General features: G+C 37.4%; 1 protein-coding gene across 3 annotated transcripts in view; it reads left to right on the top strand.

The window, feature by feature from the left end:
• The first annotated feature begins 908 nt into the window (after nucleotides 1–908).
• MTNR1A (melatonin receptor 1A) overlaps nucleotides 909–24,754 on the top strand; it is a 57,942-nt gene continuing 34,096 nt past the window's right edge. Inside the window, exons 1-3 of one of the 3 annotated variants that reach the window (XM_009277383.2) lie at nucleotides 909–1,023; nucleotides 1,950–2,509; nucleotides 4,548–4,729. The gene's annotated coding sequence lies outside the window, so the exon portion shown is untranslated. Of the gene's footprint in view, nucleotides 1,024–1,549; nucleotides 2,510–4,547; nucleotides 4,730–17,530; nucleotides 17,543–24,754 lie in introns of those variants that run through there. The other 2 variants (XR_002086162.1, XR_002086161.1) reach the window with 2 other exon arrangements.

Below are 24,754 nucleotides of genomic sequence, written 5' to 3'. Positions count from 1 at the left end.
CGGTACTGGGGATGCTGCTGTGGCATACAGTGTGTGTCTGTGTGTGCTGGATGCCATTTTTCTGATCGATTTTCTTTGAGTTACAGAAATGTCTCCAGCAGCAAATACTATGGTTGGAGCTTCAAATCAAGCAAATACTAAGTAACAGACATTGCAGGATTCAGGAAAAAACAAACCCAAACAAAAACAAACCCCAGGACAGTAATTTCATTTTCTTTGTTCACCTCCTACTTGCTGTCTAGGTCTTTGGGGAATGGGAAACATCTGACAGAAAACAGATTTAGGCATGTTCTTAAAAAAATAAATGTCTAATTTTGACAGGATAGATTGTGTGATGGTCTATTGGGTAAATCCCTCTTAGTTCAAGGATTATTGGTCAGACAGGCAGGAACTTCTTCAGATTCATTCTGCTTTATCATGTCAGACCAGCTGCCGCGCACGTGTACCAAATCTGTGCACTCAAAACCCCATGCATGTTTCATTGAAAAAAAAAAAATGGAGCATGTGAAGAGAGCTGCATTGTTAATGAAAGCTGAATTTCACTCTGTGACAACTGAAATGCTGCTTTTATTTCTTTTCACAGCTGGCTGTCAGGTTCTTTATTATAAGTCCACGAAGTTCATTAGCTACTGGTTTAAAATTCATCTGAGGGGGAACTTGGGCCCAGGCTGTGCTATAAGCTAGTCTAATAAAGGTAGCTAATATTGGACTCCAGCAAACAGTGGCATGCTTAACTTTCCAAGGTTAAGTCAGGTAATTCAAATGGATTGTACATTTCAGTTTTATTCAGCCATAGTGGAATGCCAACACACAGGATCAAAATGAAGAGTAACAGATTTTTCTCCCTGCGGTTGCCACTGATGTAAAATCTAAAAGCTATATTCTCTTCTTGCTTTCATTGACAGAAATTTCACTCACTGGAGCTGGCAGGGTTGCACACTACAACACTATATATTTGAGGAGAATCTGACTCAGAAGTCCAACTCAGCACTTGACTACCCTTGTTCCCTGGGAGATTTTCAGGTGGCGCAAGAAAGGGTTGAGATAGGCACATTACTGGGGTTACTCCAGGGGAAAGGGTGATATTCTCCTCCCCCTTAATTACTAACTATATACTTCAGCACTTCTGTGGGGAGTTTGCGATACAGACGTGTCTGGTGATAAGTCTGAAATAAACGTGGTGCCTGTTTTCTGGAAACATAACTGAATCGTTGGGCGGTATGTGTGCACATATTCTCTGCTGTAGATCTCACGTAATCCCTCTTGAATCCCAACACGTGCTCACTTGCTCACTCTTACTATGTTTCTTGTTCTTGCCTTTTCTGTCATAGTGGCTGTTAAGAACTGCAGCAAACTGGCAACAGTTATCTCCTACAGCTAGGAGAACAGAGCATTCTTCTGAGCATAAATTATTTTGGACTGGAACATGAACTAAATGCTGTTTTACCTTCTGAAATTAAGGACTACTTAAAACAAGTAGATACTTGGTACAAGATGGGAAATAGTTTATAGTCTGTTTTAGGGAAAAAAAATAGAGTAACAATAACCTTTTAAAGTCTTTTTTTCTTCAAAGTAAAGTTTTTTTAGTACATGAATAAAAAGAAACTTTAGAAAGAACATAATTAATAAGCTTCAAAATGGTATGCAAAGTGGTTTTTGACTAATCCTGCAAAAACCTATGCCTGGGCATAACTTTACTTATGTGAACACCACTATTAAGCTTGGCATTGAATTAAGAAGGGGTTACTCAGGTGAGTAAACTTATGACGAGGCATAAGTATCTAGAAAACTCTGGCCTAATATTTGTGAGTATGAAGAAGAAAGTTTCCTAAGTCTTGTTTACGCCAATTCAGATTATTCTGTAAGAGATTACATTGAAAACAATCTGATTTATACATGCAATTAATTTGTAACTTGCTAATTATAAAGACAGTTACAACTTTTTACAGAGCTGTAATAAGAAAGAAACTTCTGGTTTTACAAGAACCTATATTAATAAGTCCTTTGCTGGCACATTTATTGAGGAAAAAGGACACAGGATGAAAATTCCACTGGAAAAAGGTCAGGGAGGAACAGAAGATACCTCCTGAAGAAAATGTATCTCACTGAAGACTTTCTTCCTCCTTTGCAAGAGAGGACTAACAGAAATAAGGAGTATTTAACGCTTTGCTAAAAAGGTGGATTTGGTGGGGGAAAACATCTTGCATCTCTGCCCCACTCTCTATTAAATAAATACTTTTGGAAGACTACAAATTGAACCTGTGGACTTATGATTAAAAAAGTGCATTGGGGAATAGTAGGAAGGCCTAGAAAAACCTTCTCGACAAGTGGTGTAACCTTCTTGACAGTCAGAAGGTTAGTAAAAGACACTGATGAAAGCAGAGGAGTCAGTATCTCAAAGAAGTTTGTCACAGCAAGCGAGGAGTGTCTGATACTACAGACTCCTTCATAGTCACAAGCATGGCTTCAGTAGATGCTCTTCTAGACACAGAAGCTGATGATGCAACTGGTAGGATCCTCTTTTATTTAATGTATTTGACTTGTAATAAGTTTCATAGTTCTGGTCTGTTTGGTTTTTTATGGTGGCTTTATAATCTAACAGGTGCTTAACACCAATTCAGTCCTGATGGGAACAGCTGCAATTTAATGCTGGCCTACGCAAAGACTGAATTTGGTTTATGAAGTCTGTGATCTTTTAACTTTGAAACAAAGTTCAAGGGAAACATTCAAGGCATAAGGATTTTAGTGCCCGTATCTTGATAGTACGTTCATGCTGCTTGAACTTTAAACTGATGTGCTTTCTTTAATAATTAATTATTAAAAAGAATGAGAATAGCTCATTTTAAAGAAGTTTGGTGTAAATAATCCTAGTGTGTCTCATTTTCCATTTCTAATATTCACAGATCAGAAGTAAGGTCATTCAACAAAAGTTCCACTCCGAAAAGATGAAACAACTAGCCTTAGGGAAGGTGGATTAAAGAAATCTGAGCAACTTGATCTAGTTGAAGATGTCCCTGCCCACAGCAGGGGGGTTGGACTAGATGACCTTTAGAGGTCCCTTCCAACCCAAACTATTCTATGATTCTATAAATACTAGTACTTTTTGCAACAAGTGGCGTTTTACTTGAAGCTATCAACATTGGATTAGAGCATCTCAGAAAACTGAAGAGATCATTTAAAGTGATTTATGTAATATTACACACAAATTCAGTGATTGCTAGTATCCTTATGCCTTTGTTACCCACACCAAGAAAAACAATGCATCAAGAACAAGGTGAGGGAGCAGCTATGGAGATTAATTTACTGCTTGTTAAGTTAAAATGTCAGTTTTCATGCACCTACCATTTTGGTGACAGGGGGATTTGGGTACTCAGTGATTGCAGGACTGGACCATTCTTAAGGTCAGTGAAGAAAGCTCTCTTGAGTGTTACTATCCCTCCTGCTCTTCTTTCTCTTCCTTTTGAAACTGTTCTCTTGGCCCAGTGGGTTGCTTTTTCCTGGGCACTTTATGTGGTGAGGTCCAAAGGTGCCCTGACTACCCCTCCAACAGACTCCTGGATTGGAAGGGAGCCTCCAGCAGGCAAGAAGAGGGCCCCAGCAGCCTCACCCTCACTCTTCTGTGCCTGTCTTGCCTGCTAACACCTGACACGAGTTGGGATAACACAGGGACTCGTGCCAAGCCGGTAACTAGCACCTACCATATCAGGGAAGAAAGTTGCATTCACCCCCTTCTCACCAATCTCTGTTCTGCAGTAGATGCGTTTGGGTTTTTGTACTTTTTCCCAGTTTCCCATGTTCTTGGCCCAATTGTTTTGTTGCTAAAATTCGTTTTTGTTACTAGTGAAGAAGGCAGAGAGGAAGTCTGACATTGCTGAGGCACCAGGGCCCTAGAGCAGCAAGATACAGCTAACTTCACTAGGACTGCAGACATGCTTAAACTTAAGTATGTGTGTTAACTACTTTTCTGAATGAGATGGCAATGAAAAAGGGAAAAAACAATGTTTGTATGCTAAATCTGCCTCAGCTGCATTAGGTCCAAACAGTTCTGTAAAGACAGCTCTGTGAGTGCTCAAAAGAATAATGAACTCGAGAGTAATCCGTGACCAAAATCTGTAAGATCAGTGAAGTCACTTATGGAAGAACTAAGGAACGCAGCTACTTATGATTTTTTTTTTTCAATCAAATATTTGTTAAATAGTACAGCCCTTGCAGAATTGGGGGATGGGATCTATCAGTAAGAATCTTATTTTGGAGGCTTTTCAAACTGGCCCTGGGTTTTGGTTTGAGCAGTGTAAGAATCTAGTTGAAGAGTGTTACTCTGTTAGTGCATTTTCTAGAATACAAATTTCACATATAAGAATGGAACTATCTTTTGATAATCAGATTGGAGATCTCATCAGCTTTTTCAGCATATGTTTGTTCTTGATGATGTTTTGGCTTTTAGTTTTAAAATGATAATGTTAAATGCTCTATTAAAGATTGTTTTATCTAATAAGTGAACCCCCTGTTGTGAATTCAGACTAATGGAATCATTGTTTTTGTCACAGGTGATCCTTGGACTTCTTTTTGTGCCCCGAGAGGAAATGGGTAGCCCGACAAAGATTTGACTCAAGGGAGATAACTGGTAGAAGATCAAGTTGTAGCACAAATTCAGGGTTCTGATGAAAACTGAGATGTTGATGGCAATGAACGTTATTTCAGACATGAATAACTTCCAGTATTAAAAATGGTAAGCCGTTTGGGAGAAGGGAAAATGTCTAGTGGAGATGCTGAACTTTGCCAATTGTTGAACAGAACTGAGCATAAAAATACAGTTTAAATAAAGCTATTCCTCAGACTGGTTTTGATTGAATAATTTACTGAATCAAAGGTTTACTTCAGAAACCTGTTTAAATGGCACTGTGCTGTCAATGACTGAAGGTAGAGATGAGTATTTCAAATAATTAATACTCTATTCTTACTAATATGTCTGTCAAACTCAGCTTATTTATTCTTTCTGAAGGATTCTGCATTCTGAAGTTTTTAGAGGCACTGCTTTTTCTAGTTCGCTGCTGCCAGCAGACAATGGTACTGATAGGCTATACTCTTTTGCTCTCTCTTCCAGTTTATTTTTTGGAGGGGTTCTCCCTTTTCCTATTAACATTTATTTCATCTTTAATCTTTTTGTTAGCAACTTCTGATCTGCTTCTACTCTTAGCCCTTTTCTCTCTCTTTTTATACTAGCCACTTTCTTATCTTGTTATAACATAGATACTTCATGTCTTTCTAGCATAAGACATCATCAGCAAGTCTAGTTTAGTGACAGAAAATGCTACCAACAGTCATCCAATGCTGATATGACAATGTCCATTCTGTTTGTACAATGAGGCTTGCTTTCCTAGGGCAATAAAAATGTTGCAGTGTCAATTCAGTGCTGTGCATCACAGTTTAATTTTGCAACCTCAGTAAGAAGCTTGTCACCCTTGCTGTTGGCAATTTTTCTTCTACTCACATCCATGACCTGCTTCAAATTCCACATTTTCCACTCCTGAGAAACAATTACCAACCTCTGTTTCAGGAGGACAAGTGTTACTATGAATTCTTCAGGATAACAGAACACAATTTATTAATGTTTTAGTGTTTGCTTATTTAATGAACAAATAAACATGTATTTAAAGTGTAGTTAAATAATGCTTGGGACTATAATACAAATGCTGCTACTAAAGAAGTGTTCTTTCAAAATCCTGAAGTCACAAAGATGGGCAGTATTACAGTTCAGTGGGATAATCCAGGTTCCTACCTTAAATGACAAATAAAAGGTCTGATTATCTTCTGTGTTTTAAGGATGGATAAAATATGCAAAAAAAACCCTTACCAATATCCTTAAATTCAGATGATAAGCAGGCTGCAAACTTTTTAATCTTTTCTTTTTCAAGGAGAGCAGAAATGAGGGTATAATCAGTAAATCTGTTTATATCTTTTAAATAGTGACTTCTGTAGCTTCTAAATAGTTTTGTGGTAATAAACAACCAGTAAGTGTACAAAGTTTTGTGTCCTATAGTTCTTTTTTTTTAATGAAGCTTGTTATCTGTAAAGAGAAGGCAAACTTATCCCCCTTCCTTGAAGAAACACCTTGCACCAGAACTAAGATTTTTCAGCTCATTCTTTTCTTTTTATAAATGATCTAATATAGTACTAGGTCATATCGTTAACTATTCTTCAAAAAGCATATCTATTACCTTATTGATGATCATAAAAATGCAGCTTTTGATTAACTCAGAGTCCTATACTTGAGTTAGGGACCTGAATTAGGTTGTTGGGGTTTGGGGCGGGGGGGAGGCTGGGGTTTTTTTGATCATGGGGGACTCCTCATCTTTTCCATTGCTAGGGTTCTAAAAAGGCCTTCAACGCTTCACTCGGACTCTAATCGCCCCTAGCTCCTAAGGTCCCTTGCTCTCTAAAACAAAAGAGCGAATAGAAGCAGCTGATTTCAAACCCCACTGTGTGTGACCAAGCACTGGAATTCTCTATTCAAATACATACTAAGCAGCTGGAAAGGTTTATGGGTGGTTTCAGGTTAATTAAATTTTATTTTTCTGTCCACACCTTTAAACGGATTATTTGGCTACATTTGTTGTATAAGTTGGGCAGGATATGTAATTTTTCCATTTAGGCCTACAGAAACCCCATTCTACATGATGTGCACATGTGATTCTACGTGTGATGCTGAAATACTAGGTCTATTTGTATCATATCACATTGACTTTGCTTTTGGGGTGCAGATGCAAGGTTGGCAAAACTGACTGGCCTTCAGGGAGAGGTTACCAAGCAGAAGTACTCTGCCCCTGTGCTGACAGAGGTCGGTTCCTCTCTTGGTGCTTGGTATTGCGTGAGGTCAGTCAGCAGCATTGCTTTTGTTAGTAGGTCATTTCAGCTGAACCTGAGTATTAGCCTAGTGTGGTTATACTGCAACAGTCAGTACTACGTTATTTAGCCAGACAAGATGGCCAAATCTATAGCCATTGGCCAAAGTGATGAATGGGCATGAGTACAGGAATCAGCCTTGAAAACTGGTATCCAGTCACACCCTAGAGAAGTTTCAGCAGATACCTATCTTTGTGTGTGTTTTGGGGAAGAATCGTCAATGTTCTTTCCCCCCTGAGTAGTAGCAATGGATTTCATTTGATGTTCCTGTTTTCCAGACTGAGTGATGAGCAGTTTTCCACTCCATAGTCTTGCTTGATTTTTAAGGACACATTCCACTCCCTGTCCGTGTTGGGGAGAAAAGAAGTGATTTCATTTTCAGAGGTGAAAGAATATTCTTAGCCCAATACAGTTAGGGTATGGACTTTTTTGTGTTAGAGATATTGAAAGGAAGGTACCTCTTTATGTGAATTCTCCTCGTTAACAGCCACTATTTGCCCCTCCAGTCAAACATCACAAAGTTGCTCGTAAAATGAAGCATTGCAATGCCATTTTATCCTCCTTCAGTGCTCTTTGGATTTTTTTTTTTTTCCTTAAGTAACAGCATCCACAGACTTATTTTGAGACTGGATATTGTTGAAAATATGGGACTTTCATATCATGAAGAACTGAAGTTTGCATAAATGCAAATGAATCAGTTACTTCAGTTGCATTTTTATTTCCTTTTGGATGAAGAATTAATGGCCTATAAATAAATTAAAAAAACCACCTGTTTTTATTAACAGTTTATGTTTATTTTGCATTGATATGTTCTGTCTTAATTATAGTAATTATTTACATTAAAGATATGTCTCTAGATTGTCTCTGGCTGTGTAATTCTGGGGTCTGCCTTCTGTAATTTGAGTATTGTAATGTAATGCCTGCACCTAACATGCCGGTTCACATAATTGCAACTTACTTTACAAAACCTAGGTTCTTCCCCACATTTCCATTATGCCATATTACATCCCCCAACCTTCCCTGAATCTGAGTTACTGAATTGGTTCTCGCTTAGAACAAAGGATTGAAAGGGACCTTCTCGATCAAGTCCAATTTCCAGGTGTAATAGGTGTTCATACAAATCCTTTCAGAATCAGCCTTCACCTTCAGTTACAGCTTTTTCTCCTTATTCCAACTCAAGAAGGGTATTCTCACTGCCTAAATGTATTTTCTGTCAGTTTATATGCTTTTGCTATTATACTAATGTTACTTAACATTACTTAACATCTCTGTATTCTTGTAATGAGTGAGAATAAAAACATCATCTCTTGGCTGTCATTGTGCTGGTCAAAAAAAGGTGGAAATTAAATTCTGTTAGTCTATTTACAAAATAATCTTTCCCCTTCTGCAAGAGACCACTACCCCCAGGAGTATGCCTCATCTCTGGAAATACCTTCCCTAAAAGCTAAATCCTAGTTTTACTGAAATCAATAGTAAACCTCTTACCAAAGTGAGTGCCTGTCTCCTTTCATTTTTTTGGCTGTAACGCTTGCCCATGAGTAAGAACACTGCTATGCTGCTAACAATCTTAAACCCAAAGTGCTGTAAGCAGAGAAGTCTCTGCCATAACTTTGGGGTCAGAACAGGATTTTTGTTGGATCACTGATATCCTTGCAATAAAGCTGTTACAGATCAGGGTCATAAGTGTCTGATCTATATATCCTGAGGTGGGTACATCATGGGAAGCCACTTACAATTTCATGTATAGTAGGTATGCAAACTATTAAGTCTGAGAATTGATGCTTCAAGAACACCCCTGGGAGTAAAGAAAACACAAGAGACCCTCTACTACTCCAATGCTGTCCTTTCTAGGGTTTGGGGTTTGTGGGGGGTTTTTCTGTTTAACAAATGGATATTATGTTACATAGGTCAAGGACAGTTTGCTTGTACTAGACTTGTCTGGTCAGATCACGTCAGTTTATCTTTGGTATTATCTTTGTCCTCTTCTGTTTTCTAGAAACTCGTAGTTCTTTAATATGTTCATTAAGCAGAATAAATTTCAGAATTGGGGTTTTGCTGCTATAGCCTCATTGTACGGATTGTCTGGTGGTTCTGTTGCCAAATACAACATCATCATATATATGTAATATGTTCCTTCAGAAATTTCTCTTACCGATCTGCCTCTCTCCAACCACTATCTTTTTAGCTCTCCTCTTGATTTTTTTTTTCTTGTCTAAGGAACTGTACTGTTGAGAATCTCTGCAGTGCCTCATAAACCTATCTTATTCTCCCTTCCTGATGATGTAACACATTTCAACACCTGTTGCTAAGGATTTTCTTAGTATTGGCTGTGTCTTGTTTTAGGGATATACAGAAACACATTTATATCAAAGCATATGTAAATCCTACTGGTTTTTACCATGTTGCAGAAGGTACTTGTAGCAAAGATTGTTCCATTTTGTGGTATACCTTGCTTTTATGAATTTACAGATATAGATGCACCTAGAAACATTTCCTCTAATTATTTGGGTATTTTTGCAGAAAGTACCTTTTCATTTTCTTTTTTTTTTTTCCCCCTAATGCAGCATCCACTGGCACATTGTAACTCATATTTTTGTATATTGCTTGTGAATATACACCCTTTCTCTAGAAAGGAGGATCTCTCATATGTAGGAGAACAATATTCAGTATGTCTGACAGGAAGGAAGGACAGTAATGTTTCCTTATCTTTCCTCCACCTAGACACAGGTGGTGGGTTTACTTCATGGTATAAATTAGAACAGCGTCAATGTTTCTGTAATTCATGCTTATTGCAACGGCTCCCACAGGGATTTTTGTATCGATGAGTGTCACGTAAACATAGCTTTCACTGGCCAAGCTCATTCTAACTATTCTGCATGTAAGCGTCCAGGACTACAGAGTCAACAGTAATTCCCATCAGGCTGGGTAAAACAGCTTTGCATCTCCTCTGTGTACTGCTAAGTATGGAGAAGACAGCAGAACCAAGTTTATGTCTTAGCATATATATTAAATACCTAATGTAGAGCTCAAAATGCAGTCAGATTTTCTTGCACTTTCTTGCAGCAAAGATTTTCAAACATTGTTTTTAGCAAATAATTGGGCATTTCTTTTGCAGCTTCTTTTACAAATTTGTGTACATTCTGCTCCTGGTTTTTGCAGCTCTTCTCCCGATTCCTTTTTCTCTTGCCCATGCAGTGTATCCCACTACTGGGAATCTCTGCAGTGCCTGATAGGATTGTCAACTATGAACATTTTGTTAGTTGCTGGAAACCTGCCTCAATTTTCATAGTTTTCATGGCGTAATACTTGTCTTGTTCATAGATGCTCTCGTCCAAGTGTTTTGTATCTACCTAACATACCAACTTTTGTTCAATTATCTTTGGACGTTCCTAGGAATTTGTCCTGCTTGTGTTCATCATACATTTGCACTTTTTCTTTGGACGATCCATACCCACTGGGTATTATGCTGAAGATGGCATGAAGATGACCACTCCTGTATCAAAGAATAACTTTGCACTATCCTTGTTAAATAGTTTGCTGATTTTTTTTTTCTTTTTTCCCTGCATTTTTCCATTGAGGGTAGATCTGTCAGGTTTTGTCTGAAAGGCTATTGTTTTAGAGTTGTTATTGACCTGGGTCTCTCCCTTATGGGATCCATTACACATTCTGTGAAAGCTTTTTTTTATATGCTCTATAATAATAGAATACTGAGATACTGCACTGTTCATAGGGGCATTACAAGTACTAGCATTTTAAAAGGAGGTTGAGTGCTGCTTTTGCAATTATTCCTGGTAGGAATTTCTAATGCATACTTAGTGACAATCTAGGGGAGATTATACAGTTGTACAAAGCTTGCCCTTGCACTTTGTTAATACTGCTTGCAGTGATCGTTATCTAAAAGATGCCCTAAAGATATGGCTGAATCTGACAAACATGTACATGCATAAGTATGAATGGAAAAAAAGAAAATAAGCTAAGTTGAAGCAACCTAGTGGAGGTAGAATTTGCAATCTGCTTGTTGTCGGTGCTTGTTTTGTACTGGGGTATCCCATTTGTCACAATAGTGATGCATCCCTTCATTGTAAGCTTTTCTAGTGGGTCTTCTCTTTCACTTTTCTCAAGCTATTGCAGTGACAGGGCTTTGCTGCCAGAATGCTTACTGCAGTCTAGCTGCCTGAGCACATCTTTCCTGTGCAGAGATAACTTCATAGACTACCACCAAAGCAGTGAATTGATTTCTATGATCTTTTGCTTATATTCAGATATTCATGTTATCTCCTGTCCCCATATTTACTCAGAAAACTTTCTTGATCAGATTCAAATTTCACAGAGATTTCAGCTGGTTGTATCTTTTGAATTGCTGACCATTCCTTGTGATGACTGGACAGAATGTTTGCTTACTTTACTCAAAAACATGAAACTTGCTTGTCTTGCAAATAAATCTCCAAATCATGAATTTGCTTGTGTCATTCTTTGGTCTACTCTCTTACACAGGTATTCCAATGAAGTAAATGGCATTTCCAGTAGCAACGCTGGGTGGCAGCTCCAGTGTATGTTTAATTTAAGTTAAAACCCATTCTGATGACATATTTATTAACATTATTTTAAGAATTTATTTCATGGGAGCATTTCTGCATATTCATGTGATAAGTACAAATGTAGTATGTGACCAACTACTTTTTCTAGAAACACTAAAAAATGGACATTTTTAGTACATTGGAATGTTACTGGAAATAAAGGACTGTCTAATGATCATCTGTAAATTAATATTATGCCTTCTATATTTAGAAACCCTGAGCTGCTACTGAGGTAAGAAAAGAGTCAGATGAGCTGACAAGTTAGGAATGCAGTATAACTGGAAAAGTTAGGTTAATATGTCAGCTATGGTAGGGCACTAGTTAGGCAGTAATCCTAAACCCAACCTTCCTCTCACAGGTCTAAGCGTGGAGTTAGTTACGAGAAGTAAGCTACTAGTCTCTTTGCACGTGTACCTACATGGTTACTTAGGGCTGGAGTCTGCCTGTCCTACCAGAGACCGTTCTTGGGCTTAGAAGCCCCACACTTCACCCAGTGATTACAGCTGCAGTAATTACAGTACTCATGGTGGACAGAAAGGGCCTCGCTGCAAACTTTCAGTCATTCTAGGTGATTTTAGTCCACAAGGTGTCATTCAGCTAGCAGCCTCCAAATGGTGCTGTTCTCTCTCATGCTTTCTTGCTTTCTTTTATTTCTCTTGCTCCTGGAAAATAAATTGAACCCTTCAGAGCCCAGAACATTTTGGGTTGAGTTTTTTTGCAGTTAGTGTCATTTGATGAGTATCCTGATTTTTATAAGTACCCTGACTTATTTGCCCTGAAATTAATTATTCAACTTAGTTTTTAGCTCCAATTTGGAATTCTCCTCAGCCACCATGGAGAACATTCAAGAATACCTCTGCACCATATGTGAGAGATGGACATGCATGGTACTAGACCCCATCATAATCCTTGTCACAAGGAGGCTTTCCAGAAGGACCTGCTCTTTTGTTCAGGACATCTTGATTCCACCAGGCTTCTGACCATTTTAGATTGCAGTATTAAGGGAATCCATTTGATTCAGTTCTCCTACCTGTTCATTATCCGACAAGGATAATGAAACATTTTGCTGCTCATAACTAAAACAAAACTGCATGTTATCCAGCATGCTCTAAAGTACTGAATAATAAATGCAAGTGGACATAGTTCACTTTGTCATTTTCTCTTGCCCTTTATTTCTCTGGAGTTTTCAAGCAGCTTTAGGTTGTTTTTCCAGCTCCTCAACAACAAATGGCAGCAAGCTCTCCAATGTTGTTATTTGTGCTCCTTCAGAAGATCAGACTTAAAAAAATCTTCTACTGAAGTTCTAACGAAAGGGCATCAGTTGCCCTTTTCCTTACTGTCTTCCAGAACCATCTTCCCAGCCCTCTGTAGACTTCATTGACTCTATATCTATACTCAAAGTTCAGAAGTGCCCTTTTTCTTTCAGTCTGTGTCAATATATTGATTACTCAATTTCTGAGCACATGTGTACATGTCACCTCCATTTCTTGTTCTCCCTGGGACTTTTGTTTTTAGTACTGTTCTCCTCTTTTTTTGTCCTTCTATGTGTCATGTCTTTCCTTCCATATTTGTTCCTAGCCAAAGCTTATAATTAATTACATTTCATTAGATCCCCTCATAGATCTTGCTTTATGTCATGATTTTCAAGCTGTCAGTGTAGAAAATAGCTAAATCCATTGGCTTCTATTCCTTTTTGCAGACCCTAGGCAATTTTTTCTGCATGTATTTTCTACACCAAACCCTACGTCATCTTAAACTGTGACTACACTTAGGAAACAATGACTTTAAAAATTATACTTTAGCACTTCATATTTGTTCTGCCTGTATATCAAATCCCTTCAGTTTGCAAATCATTGTGAAATACCAGGAATGTTCAGCTATGCAAGTAAGTCTTTTCTACATAGGTATATAGCCTTGATAGCATTCCAGTTAATAACTACTGCTAATAGTATCTGAAAGAAAGTGCAGCAATAACATAACTTCAGTCAAAACAATTTCAAAAGATAAGAGTTTTATAGTAAGTAGAGAAAAAAATAAATTTGAACCATCTGAAATACAGTATTACTCTGCAAGTGTCTTAGATTTACTGACAAGTGTTCTTAGCTACTTGCTGTTTGAAGTTTTTATTTGGATTATGGCCACTGGAAGAAAAAAAGTCTGCTTGGAGTTAAGCTGTTTAAACCAGTATCTAATGCTTTGTTAATTGTCCAGATAGATTACTTATTTTAATAACTCAGCATTGCCTTCAAAATTTCATGGTGTACTGGCACTGTTCTGAGAGGAGGGACTGTGGAAAAAGGGATTAATATGAGTCTTGAAATTAGTCTCAGTTAAGTGGAGCAAATGGTAGAATAATTTTGAACCTGAAACTCGTAGGCACCTGAAATTCCCATTTGCTAGTTTGTGAATCCAGAGAAAAAATCACTGCAAGTTTCCTCTGTCACCAATGTCTTTTACTTATACAGCTAACTATTGTTTGTGTCTAAACTGTTTTCTTTGATACACTGTAAAGCCCTTTGAGCAGTAATACTGTATATATTACGTAAACTATTGACACCAAAAAATAAGCAACAGAAGGTATGTAATGAAATAAGAAGAGTAAGGCCCTTCTAAGTATGGAACAAAAAATTCCAACCGTATGAGATTTTTCAAAATTCTAGTGTTAGAAAAACCTGGACTCGGCTGTAGTTAAAAGTAGTGCTTCTCTTTTAAGGACCTGTGTATTCCCTGGAGATGATTCTGTCCAAACCTAATTGGACATGAGGCCTTTGGCTTTGGAACTGAAGATGCCACAGATGCCAAAGGATCTTAAAGATATGCAGTTTTCAGAGCCTGTGAAGTTCTGCAAGAGTCTGTAATACTTTGTAAATGAGACTTGGACAGTGTAAAAAATTAGCCCAGGACAAGAAAGATATTAGATCACATGCTGATTTAAGATACAGGTGGAATAGGCAGTTATGTATAGGAATGCCATAGGCAGAGTTAATCATATATTTGAAGAAGAAAAAGGACTAGGGTGACCTCTTTGATTCCCTTCTATACAAACTGAAATAGGAATATGACTTCAAGATCAATTTTTTTCAACTGAAGTAATGCTCAGCATAACCTTGGAAGTATTTTCCAAGAAAATTAAATATCATCTGGAATTGACTGCAGTCTGGTTTATGTTGACCCATATTGTTTATATCTTTGTTGATATTTCTTTGAGCCATATGCAATGGTAAGTAATTTCTTCTCAGCTGAGAACCTATTTCATCCTTATGTTACAACTGTCTGTCTCCTGCTACAACTACTGTTGCAGTATTGTAAAAGCCCAGTTCCTAAGCCATTTTTGGATTTCCCTGTTTGAATGATACTGGCTTCTGTGTAGCATCCCAGTTCTGCTGTTGAACTTACTTGTTCCAATACTTTGTTACATTCCCATGAACATTTCCCAGCTTCATTCTGGAAGTGTCTTTTGTCTCAGCAGGGCAGCCAGTGATTCTTTATCTGAAATAACTGTGCAGGAAATATAATCTTCCAGAGCACCTCTGTGCCATACGGAAGCCTTGTACCAGACTATAACTGCGGCTTTTCTGTCAACCGGCTTGGTTTTCCATGGAGAGAACTAATGTAGAGCTAATGTATTTGATTTCTTTCACCATGTCCTCGATGTTATCTGATCCAACTTGCTATTTTCTGCCACTGCTTTCTTCACTGCCTCCTCATATTCTCTCTGAGTTTGTATCATGTCCTTAGCTATTGCATGGATGCCTGTAATGTCCCTGAATTAGTCTCTTAGTTCTTTTGTCAAAGTATTCCACTATTCCACAGTTGACTTTATCCCCAAAAGCATATGAAAAAATGTGTAATACTGTGTATCTAGTGTGCCCAGTGTAGCTGATTCTTCATCTTTTTTTTGTCGATATCCATTTTCCTTATCCAGAATAGTTATTTTGTTTTCACCACCTATTTGATTATTTGATCTTAAATGTTTGTGGTTACATGCATAGATTCTTCTTATTTCTTAATAGCTATGTTAGGATCTTCAAGATTAATAAAAATTGTAGTTGGGAGGGTGCCTTAGGGCTGTGCTATTAACATTTGTCATGACAAATTCACACTACTTATGGTTATTCTCTTTCTAGGTGTATTTCTGAGTCTACTGACCAAAATCCATTTTTCTGAAACGTGTATTTTCAAGGAGTATATGAATCATTACAAATGTACAATGCTCAGGAATGCCCCTAGCCCCTCAAAAAATTTCAGACACTGCACAATTAGATTTATTTCAGTGATGGATGCATTTGTTCAGAGCATGCCTAGTTTAGCATATTTAGGCTTAGCAAAAAGGAAGCTTTTCAGCTTCAGCGGCACTGTAGAACTTTTCAAGAAAAAGTATTAAGAACTGTCCTTATTCTGGACTGTTGCTTCCACTAAGGTCATTTCACCTGAGGCTTTTTGGATCCCTTCACATCTTACAAGCATAATGTCAGACTACCTTATCTGAGAGAGACCTATTATCTCTATTAAATGAGTATCCATAATAATGCAATACATTGGCTTCAGTCCCTTTATAAAGCTTGAGCAATACATTCTCTAAATATAGTGAAGGATACTAAGTTTCTCTGAATTCCAAGCTTCATATGTGATTTACTCTGTAGTACTATAAAGCTGAGGCAGAAATTTGTGAATTTATCTTTTGGGTAAGTCATCTATTCTGAATATGGCAGATTGTGATTTTGTTCCACATTTCTCTGAATTCCAAGCTTCATATGTGACTTACTCTGTAGTACTATAAAGCTGAGGCAGAAATTTGTGAATTTATCTTTTGGGTAAGTCATCTATTCTGAATATGGCAGATTGTGATTTTGTTTTGCATATTTGTGACCCATTACTTCAAAACTTGTGTCTGTATAGAGACTCAGTTGTGTGGACTGTTATATATACTCCATATATATAATTACATATATTCATTTCTGACTTTCAAGTTTGGTACTCTCCCTGCTCTTTTGTGAGTGGTCTGTGAGTCTGTCAGTATGCAATTCAGTCTTGATCTTCCTGTACATTTTTAAAACAATTTTTGTGCAGCTTGTGAAATTCTGAAAGTATACCTTGCATGTTGCAAGAATGATAACTTTAAAAGAAAACACTTGAGTTTTTCCTCCCAATATCCTTCCTTATATATGCCATTTGTTCACAAAAGTGTTTTAGTCAGAGAATATATGTCCAATACACCTTCAAAAAATTACCTTGAAATGAACTATGTTATCAGATGTTCTTTCCTGATCATGTACTGAGGCAACTTCCTACTTAAGTTTGCGCAGCTGTCTTTGAATGAGATGATACAATGAAGATAAACATTAGAAGACGTTGGGTTTATTTTTTCTGGAATTGTTCCAAAACATACCATTTTGAGAGGCATCAGTTAGATGGCAAAGCTGGTGGAGTTCACAAGACTATAATTCACCTGATCTGCTGGGTTCCACTACAGCATAGTCTTTTCAGTATAACTGTAACTAAACATTTGTTACTGGATTACAGGTAGTGGATACTATCAGGTAGATTATGTGGTCTCCCTTCAAAAAAGTCTTTATTTCCAGCATTTCCATATAATGCCCTTTAAAACTCTTATCTCCATTTACCTCTCTTTTGATCTAGGTACATCATGAAGATCACTGAATTAAACATGTGAGTTGGTCACTAGTGATGCAAAGTTCAAAAGCTCATGTGACTTCTTTTAGCTTTCTGTCAGCCCCTTTAGCCGTGCCGTTTAGTTGACTTTTCTGCCTCATATTGCCTAGCTTCAGTGAAAATACAGCTTTTGGATATTTCCACTCTTTGTGTCTCAAATGACAGTTCAAATAATGTCTAATATGCCCCAGAATGCATCTTCTCTCATTTCTCACACCAGTGCCTAAAGTTCATGATGTTTCTCACAGAGCTGGCCCTAAAATCTCCATTTTACCAGGATAAACAAGTGTTGTCATCTCTTCCACCACATTTCCATAGCTTTCCATACTGTTGAAATCAGAAACTTCACAGAAGATGCTGGACTCTGCTGAAAGCAGGAAATGGGTTTGAGTTGCCTTTTTCTCCTTGCTAAGATTGCTCACATCAATGAAGTTAACGTTGTTTTAAAGTGTACATATGTGAAATCAGTGATCAGCCCCTCAGTTTGGCCAAACCCCTTTGCTGTACTTGCTGGGAAAGCCAACAGTACTTCTGTAGGCACCTTTGTCTGTTTTCTCCTAAGACCAGCATGTCTGATGACCATGTTCAGAAGACTGCAGGTTATCTGTGAACAGATTTATAGTAAGAAATTCAGGTGTCCTTTAGCTTGTGAATTTTTAAACTTCTAATAAAGTTGTTTATGTCCTTGTAAGCAAGTTGAAATACCGGTCGACAGTGACTATGTGTGTGTCAAAATTCTACTGACAGCTATAGAGTAGTCATAAAATATAGGCATGGCATAGCTTTAAAATCACTACAAGAAAAGCTAGTAATGCTTGCTACTACAGTTATGGTCTTTGACACATAAACTACAGACATCAAAACTTTCTAGAAAATTTATGTTCTGCTGACACATGTTTATCACATTGATGTTAATTTTAAGAGACAGTGAGTGACTTTGACTTAAAAGTAATCATCACAGAATTAACATGCTTTTTACATTAAAATGTTAGTCTGGGACTAGCAGCCAAATATTCTTTCTCATAAAAGCAACAGCAAATCAGACAAACTCCTGAAAAAATCTTGTCCCTGAAGAAACTAAATAGCAAAGCTGAGGTCACATAGAACAAACCACAAATCAAGCTGCAAGCGTGACTCAGAGATTTGTTAATACAGTTGTAAACTGTAAAAAAAGATTTTCTAAAAAGCATTGGAGTGGTCTCTCTGTTAATATGCAGTGGTTTAAATATTGAAACTATCATGACCAATATAAGGGGCAAGCACGAATTTGGAAACAGTCTCTTGTTTTCATTTCCATGAGCCTTAGCCACTAATTTGAAAAAGTATTTTCTAAACCATAGGAGAAAGATGAGAGAGGCTTATGTTTATGTCAACAGAAATGAAATTACATAGCAATAGGAATAATATTTACCAATTTCATGCTTATTTATACTGCCCCGTCACGGATTGAGCTTCTATGTAGTAAACATTGCAATAGCACCAAAAAATAGGTTGCTATTAAAAGGATTGCAATCAAGTAATTAGGAATTGGGTTCGTGCAATTATTTATTATTTGAGGTCTGATCACAACAGTTTTCTGGAATTCTCTGCTGGTCATTCATTCCAGATGTGTGTCACAGCTGTAACTTGTATTAGAGTTGGGTAAGAGATGTGGCAGACTGAAAGCCTGGTCAGTGTATATGTGTATGTAAATATACCATGCGTATCACATACTGTGGGAAATATGTATACCTCGTACACGACATCTTTTATATAGCCCGGAGCAGCACCCCTTGCAATAATAATTTCATTTTTAATTAACACCTGCATACTTTTGGCTGTAGATGTTTAGATTTTCTGCCCTCTCAGTATGTGAGAATACATCTACTGATATATTTGTCTTCAAACCTAATTTCAAATGGACTGAGTATCTCAAACTGTTCTTTTCACTTCAGTGTCATATTTCATCTATCAGATGAAAATCTGGAGCCATCTGCCCCATTGAATTCAGCTATGCTGACTTTTTACATTGAATTGAGAGTTTCACAGTAGATTTTAATAGCAGTGGCATGGCCCACATTTTGTTGTGTGAAAGTGGGGTGTCTGTGCCACCACAGAGTTTGGTAGTTTCCTCCTTAATCTGCTTTAAATCAAACAAACAGATCCTTAACTGGTGTAAATGTTCTCAGCTTCTACAGCTGTTGACAGTCAGCTGCAGCGGATGTTCCCCCCCCCGCCCCCCCCCCCCATAATGAACTTTGCCTATTTGAATTGAATTTCAAGCCATAAGAAGCTATGGTATTTTCTTATTCAACATGACATCTGCCCACTCAAGCCAAAACAGAACTTGATTGGATACTATCAGGCAGATAGTAGGCCTCCCTTCAAAAAGTTTTATTTCCAGCATTTCCATATAATGCCATTTAAAACTTCTTACACACCTTCAGTGTGCTTTACATCATTGCAGAGACTTCAGAGAGGACACTGGGATTGGCCAAGCAGTCCTCTAGACTTCTTTGTTTAGAGCTGCAAGCTGTGTAGGGTGGATGGGAATCACCCATAGTAGGATATGCACTTGACAAAGTTCTAGAGGTAAAAGACAAAGTTGCATACCAGGAGCTGGAGCTTTGCAATGTGTGTCATCCATGTGCATGCTGTGCATCCCTTTTTACTCTCCCCATCCCCTTATCAAAGTCCCTGACACACTAGGGCTCTGCAGTTCAGAACTGAGAGGTGGAAAGCACTAGCTTCTCTACCCCCACTGCAGAGTAGAGAGAACAGCAGGACAGTTGAGCTCTACAGAGGTATTCTTGAGATAAACTTTCCAGCTGAAGGGTGTATGGTGCACGTACCTCCTGTACTGTTATGGGCATGCATAGAGTTCTGAAGATCCGTAATTATTAGTGAGTGTCGTCTTCTTTCCCTGAGATGGTGGGATTTTTTGTGTTGTGGGAACTACTGACTGGGGAACAGTCCATTCTGTCCACTTCAGGAAAACCTGGGTAGGTTAGCAAGGCTTTACAGTTTGCTAAGGACCTTTTTAGAAACTTGGTTCCTGCTGTCTTTCAAATATAGTCACCTCACAGGGAACTCGGATGAAGTTTCTTTTTCTTTTTTCACATGACCTTTTTTGTACAAGTGAAGAAGGAGGAAGGTAGTCACTGCTGGGGTTTTTTTGTTGTTGTTTCTTCAGACAGGGTTCTTTTTCTGTGCAGTTCCATTTCAAAACAAACATTTTAAGGATGTGAATGCCCCAGTCAAACAATGCCTATCCCTGAAGCTGACTTATGTTTAAATGCATTGCAGGTCTGGGGCTCAGCTGTGTATGTCACCATTGGAATGCTTGGAACTAAAAGCCATTATAAAGATTTTTTTTGTCTTCCTTTTTTTTTCTTGTCTCGACTGAACTTAGGATTCAAATGTTTTTGAGAGCAGAAAATATTCGGGACACACAAAATGCTGCCACTGAATTTGCAACAAGTCCCAAGAATACTTCGGTTACTTCAGATAGTTCTGTCTTCATCTTATTGCAACACCTCCACAAAAGCAGAGCATGATTGATGTATTAAACATCTAGGGAAAGAAAAAAACTAGCTTCAGTGCCAGTTACACTTGAGAAGAAGAGACAAATGTACTTTATTTTCTATCCAGATGCTTAAGGCACTTTATGCTCAAATGGCTCGACTCTTCTTCTGGAAACAAAGTATTCAAAATGAGGTTCCTAGGACACGTTTTTAACAATGGTAACTGGAAGATTTTTTATGTCACTGTATCTACGTGCCTAGTATGTCTATGTTCCAGTCACTCAAATCCATGAATTTATCTAAAATCAAAATCAGTTCCAATACACTGCATTCCCCTTTGGCTTATCCTCAGCTGCTTGAATTGTCACAAAAGTCGTATTAATAGAGGCAGCTGCTTTTCATCAAAATAAAGTTTGTGATGCTGCTCTTTGAGTACTGACAGGCCAAAGCTGTGCACATCAGTTGCAATCCAAAGTTCAGAAGGAGCTTTCACTGCTAAATTTTCTGGGGTTTATTCATCTTTGTTGTTTTAAAGTAAATTTCCAGGTGATTTTATTCCACAATTTTAGTATCTGTTTTACCCCATCTTTGAATGTTTTTCATATGAGAGGTCTTACTGATGTTATTAAGCAGCCAGGGTTTTTCTGGTTTCTAAAGGCAAATGGATGGTTTGCAAAAGACAGATTTGACCATTTCCAGCAAGCAAATGACTTCACTGTTTTGTGCCAGTGATTCCTTTCACTATCATGTCTTTTAAGCTAAATGACACTTTTTGCAGATTTTTTCCTCCCAAAATTTCCAGGAGCATGACTGTCATAAGAGAACACCATCTCTCTTCAGAAAAGAGATGAGGCTACTACTACCTGTTGGACTGTCAAGCCAAATCTGCCTGACATGTATGCTTTGCCAATGGTATCATTAACGCCTGCACGAAGCAGAAAGTCTTTTCAGACTCCATCTGTATTGCAGTTATCCAGAATGGAAAAATGTCTCACATCAGTATTTTCAACAGTTTGGAAACTATATAGCCACAGTGATTACTGTCTGGTTTCTAACCGGCAGATTGCAGTGGCTGAAAAATGATCTATGACATTATAATGGCACTTGAATTCTGAACGGGACATATAAGCATGACCTTAAAACAAATAATTTAAGGTGCTTAGGAACTTACGATATATATTGACATTTTTTTTTAGTTGGAAATTTTGATCTGTTCCACTCTATCTCCCTTCAACCTCTTAGTCTTTTGTGCCCTCAGAATGAAATATTAGTAGCTCTCAACATACTAGATATGTCAAATTATAGAGGGATGAGAGCAAATAGCTGTTGCAGGAATTTCAAGGGGTCATCCAGTCTGCCTCTTGTTGTACCTAACACAGGATCAGCTCTACCAAAGTGACCCTGAAAAAGTATCTCCTAGGTCAATTCATTGTTGTATTTCGGAATCTGCTTGCTTATTTCTGTGCAGTAAGGTTATAGAGTAAAGACTGACTTTGCATCTATGCATACAGTAACTACTTTCTCATTCTCTTCAGGAAGTGTTGTTTCTCTTCCTGCTTCTCATGGCATGTGGAATTGATGAAGAGAGGTTAAAAGTATTATCATCAGTCTCTGAGAGGCCTATCTGTCACATGTCTGTTTCACATACAACGATTACACACACATAATCATTTTCCAATAACACATAATCATTTTTCCAATAAAATAATATGAGAAATATTCACTTGCTCTTTATCCTTGACCTAAGACTTTACGAAGAAAATTCTCAAAAGAGTTTGACCAATTAGAAACCTACTTTGGACCATGTGAATCATCTTATTGAGGTTCATGATAAAAAATGTCTGCATATGTTGGAGAGTTTACAGTTTTGGAAGGCAAAACCTTTAATTTCAAACTATATTGTATTTTTATGCTTCAAGATAGATTAGCATTTCGTAAAAGACAAAAATGACTGTTTAATATTAATACATCTTTTTTGAGAAGAATAAGGGTTTTTTATCTATAGTTTGAGAGTGGTAAGCTATGGCTTAACCTTGAGTGTTAACAGTGAAGGTTCCACACTTGTCCATTGAAAACAGTCGTTGTCTTCTTGTTGAAGTTTTGGCGGTTTTTTTTCCCCTGAAAGTTGTTTCCAGCACCCTACTGATGTTAATGATCCATAACTCTACCAGAATTTTCAGAACCTCATTATGAAAGCTCGGTAAGTTTGATATCTTGCCAAATTCACCTTCAGATTCAGATTCTGTTTCTTTTTTTCTGTTTAGGTTTGTGGAATTTTTTTTAGTCTTTGTAATGACAACCAAGAAAAGCACCTTGGTCTGTTGATGCTTGAGTAGTGATAATAGGATCCAGCCTTGGCTGATTACACGAGTCACTGTCTAGAACAGTTCAGTCTGCTTTTTTGCAGATGACATCTAAAAAAATAACAGAAAAAAGGAAAGAAAATAAGTATCTTTTTAATTGCTTTTCATTCTGCTGATGATAGAAAGGGTAAGTGCTGTTTTTGATATTGCTGGTTTCTGAGAGATTTAATTAATCTGTTTTGTGCACAAGCTAAACAAATGAATATCCCTAGAAGCAAAATTTTCTTTTCCACCTAACAAGTCCTACATATTTTTTACTGATTCTGGGCCTGACAAAAGTCATCCAGCCTTTTCACATATGTTTTGCCACCTTCCTTACATAAAGTCCTAGTTTCATCAGCCATGATTTTACAGACACAAAATGACACTTCTTCTGGAAGAAAAACTGTATAACAGTTCTTTGGTGGATAAGCCTTACTATTACTTAGTCTTGCTTCATCTCCTGAAATCTGATTTCAGGTACTCTGTTTTGAAAAAGTTTTCCAACAAATTATGCAATAATAACTCTTTATATCTAATTGAATCTGAAATTATTTCAAAGACAGTATTAAGATGATGAAGTTAATTTTGTGTGACCCTTCATATTTGGAAAGGAGGGGTGAATGGCAATATTAGAACAATCATGAGTTACGTAGCAAGTCATGATACCAGTGTAAAACTTCAAATGCTTGAATGGGACTAACACATCAATCTTTAGTAAAGAAACGGAACCCCTGCAGTTCAACCCCTAAATCAAATTAATTGTTCCTTTTGATCCAGTTTTGTTGGGGTGTTTTCCTAAAGTCTTAACCTTAATCAGCTTCTGCTTTACAGTCAGTGGACAGCTCAGCCCATTATCTTTGCACCATTCAACCTGTCAGAATTCATTAGCTTGCCATCTACAGAGAACTCCCTCTGCAACAAATTGCTTGTTAATTCATCTACAGCAAACTCAGGGATTTTGTTAAAGAGCCATTTTAGCCAAAGTATTTGATTTATACTTCCTTTGGCACTATTTAGCCAAAGGTTCAACAAATGTCAGAGTTTTACAGCTCACCCAAGCTTGGTAAGATTTTTTGCTTCTCGAGATTTTGAAAGTAATCCATTAGCAGTGATTTTGGCAGTGGGTAAATACCACAATAAAAATCTTGTGTGTTATTGCATCAAACTGTTTAGAACTTTTTTCCCTGTAGGGCAATTATCTTCATTAAAGGACACTAAAAATAGTAAGTTGCAGCATCTTTCAATTTGCAAGTTCTGTAAGAGACATTAATTACTTGATGTACATAAAGCATATTTTTCTGAGATTGCTACATGGCATTGAAACTTTCTTCTCTTGGAATACAATTTCTTCATTTTTGTTAAGCCTGATATACTTTTGTAAGAATGTCTCCATGAGGATGACCAACATCCTCTTTAACTGAAAACTAGCTATTTTATTTCATTCTTATACCAGAATGCTAAACATTTTAAACAATAATGGACTTCAGTATTGTATTTAAGTTTATTTATAAAATGTCTCTACAAATTGTACACCTTTTCTTGTTGCCTTCATAGGACAGTCATAATAAAACAATCTGTCATATGTAGGAGTTCTTTTTCCTGAATGTATCCTTCTCCACAAATATTTTTTAGGCCAGAAAATACTTAGGCAATTGCCTGAACAGGGAAAATACAGTGTTGTATCAAAGGACTAGGCACCAAAAAGTCTACAGATCTGTGGCAGCCACAGACTTTTGAAAATTGAGTAATGTCA

This window comes from Aptenodytes forsteri, unplaced genomic scaffold, assembly GCF_000699145.1.
Source record: "Aptenodytes forsteri isolate BGI_AS27 unplaced genomic scaffold, ASM69914v1 Scaffold65, whole genome shotgun sequence".
NCBI lineage: Eukaryota > Metazoa > Chordata > Aves > Sphenisciformes > Spheniscidae > Aptenodytes > Aptenodytes forsteri.
This window is presented reverse-complemented; position numbering and strand designations above follow the sequence as displayed.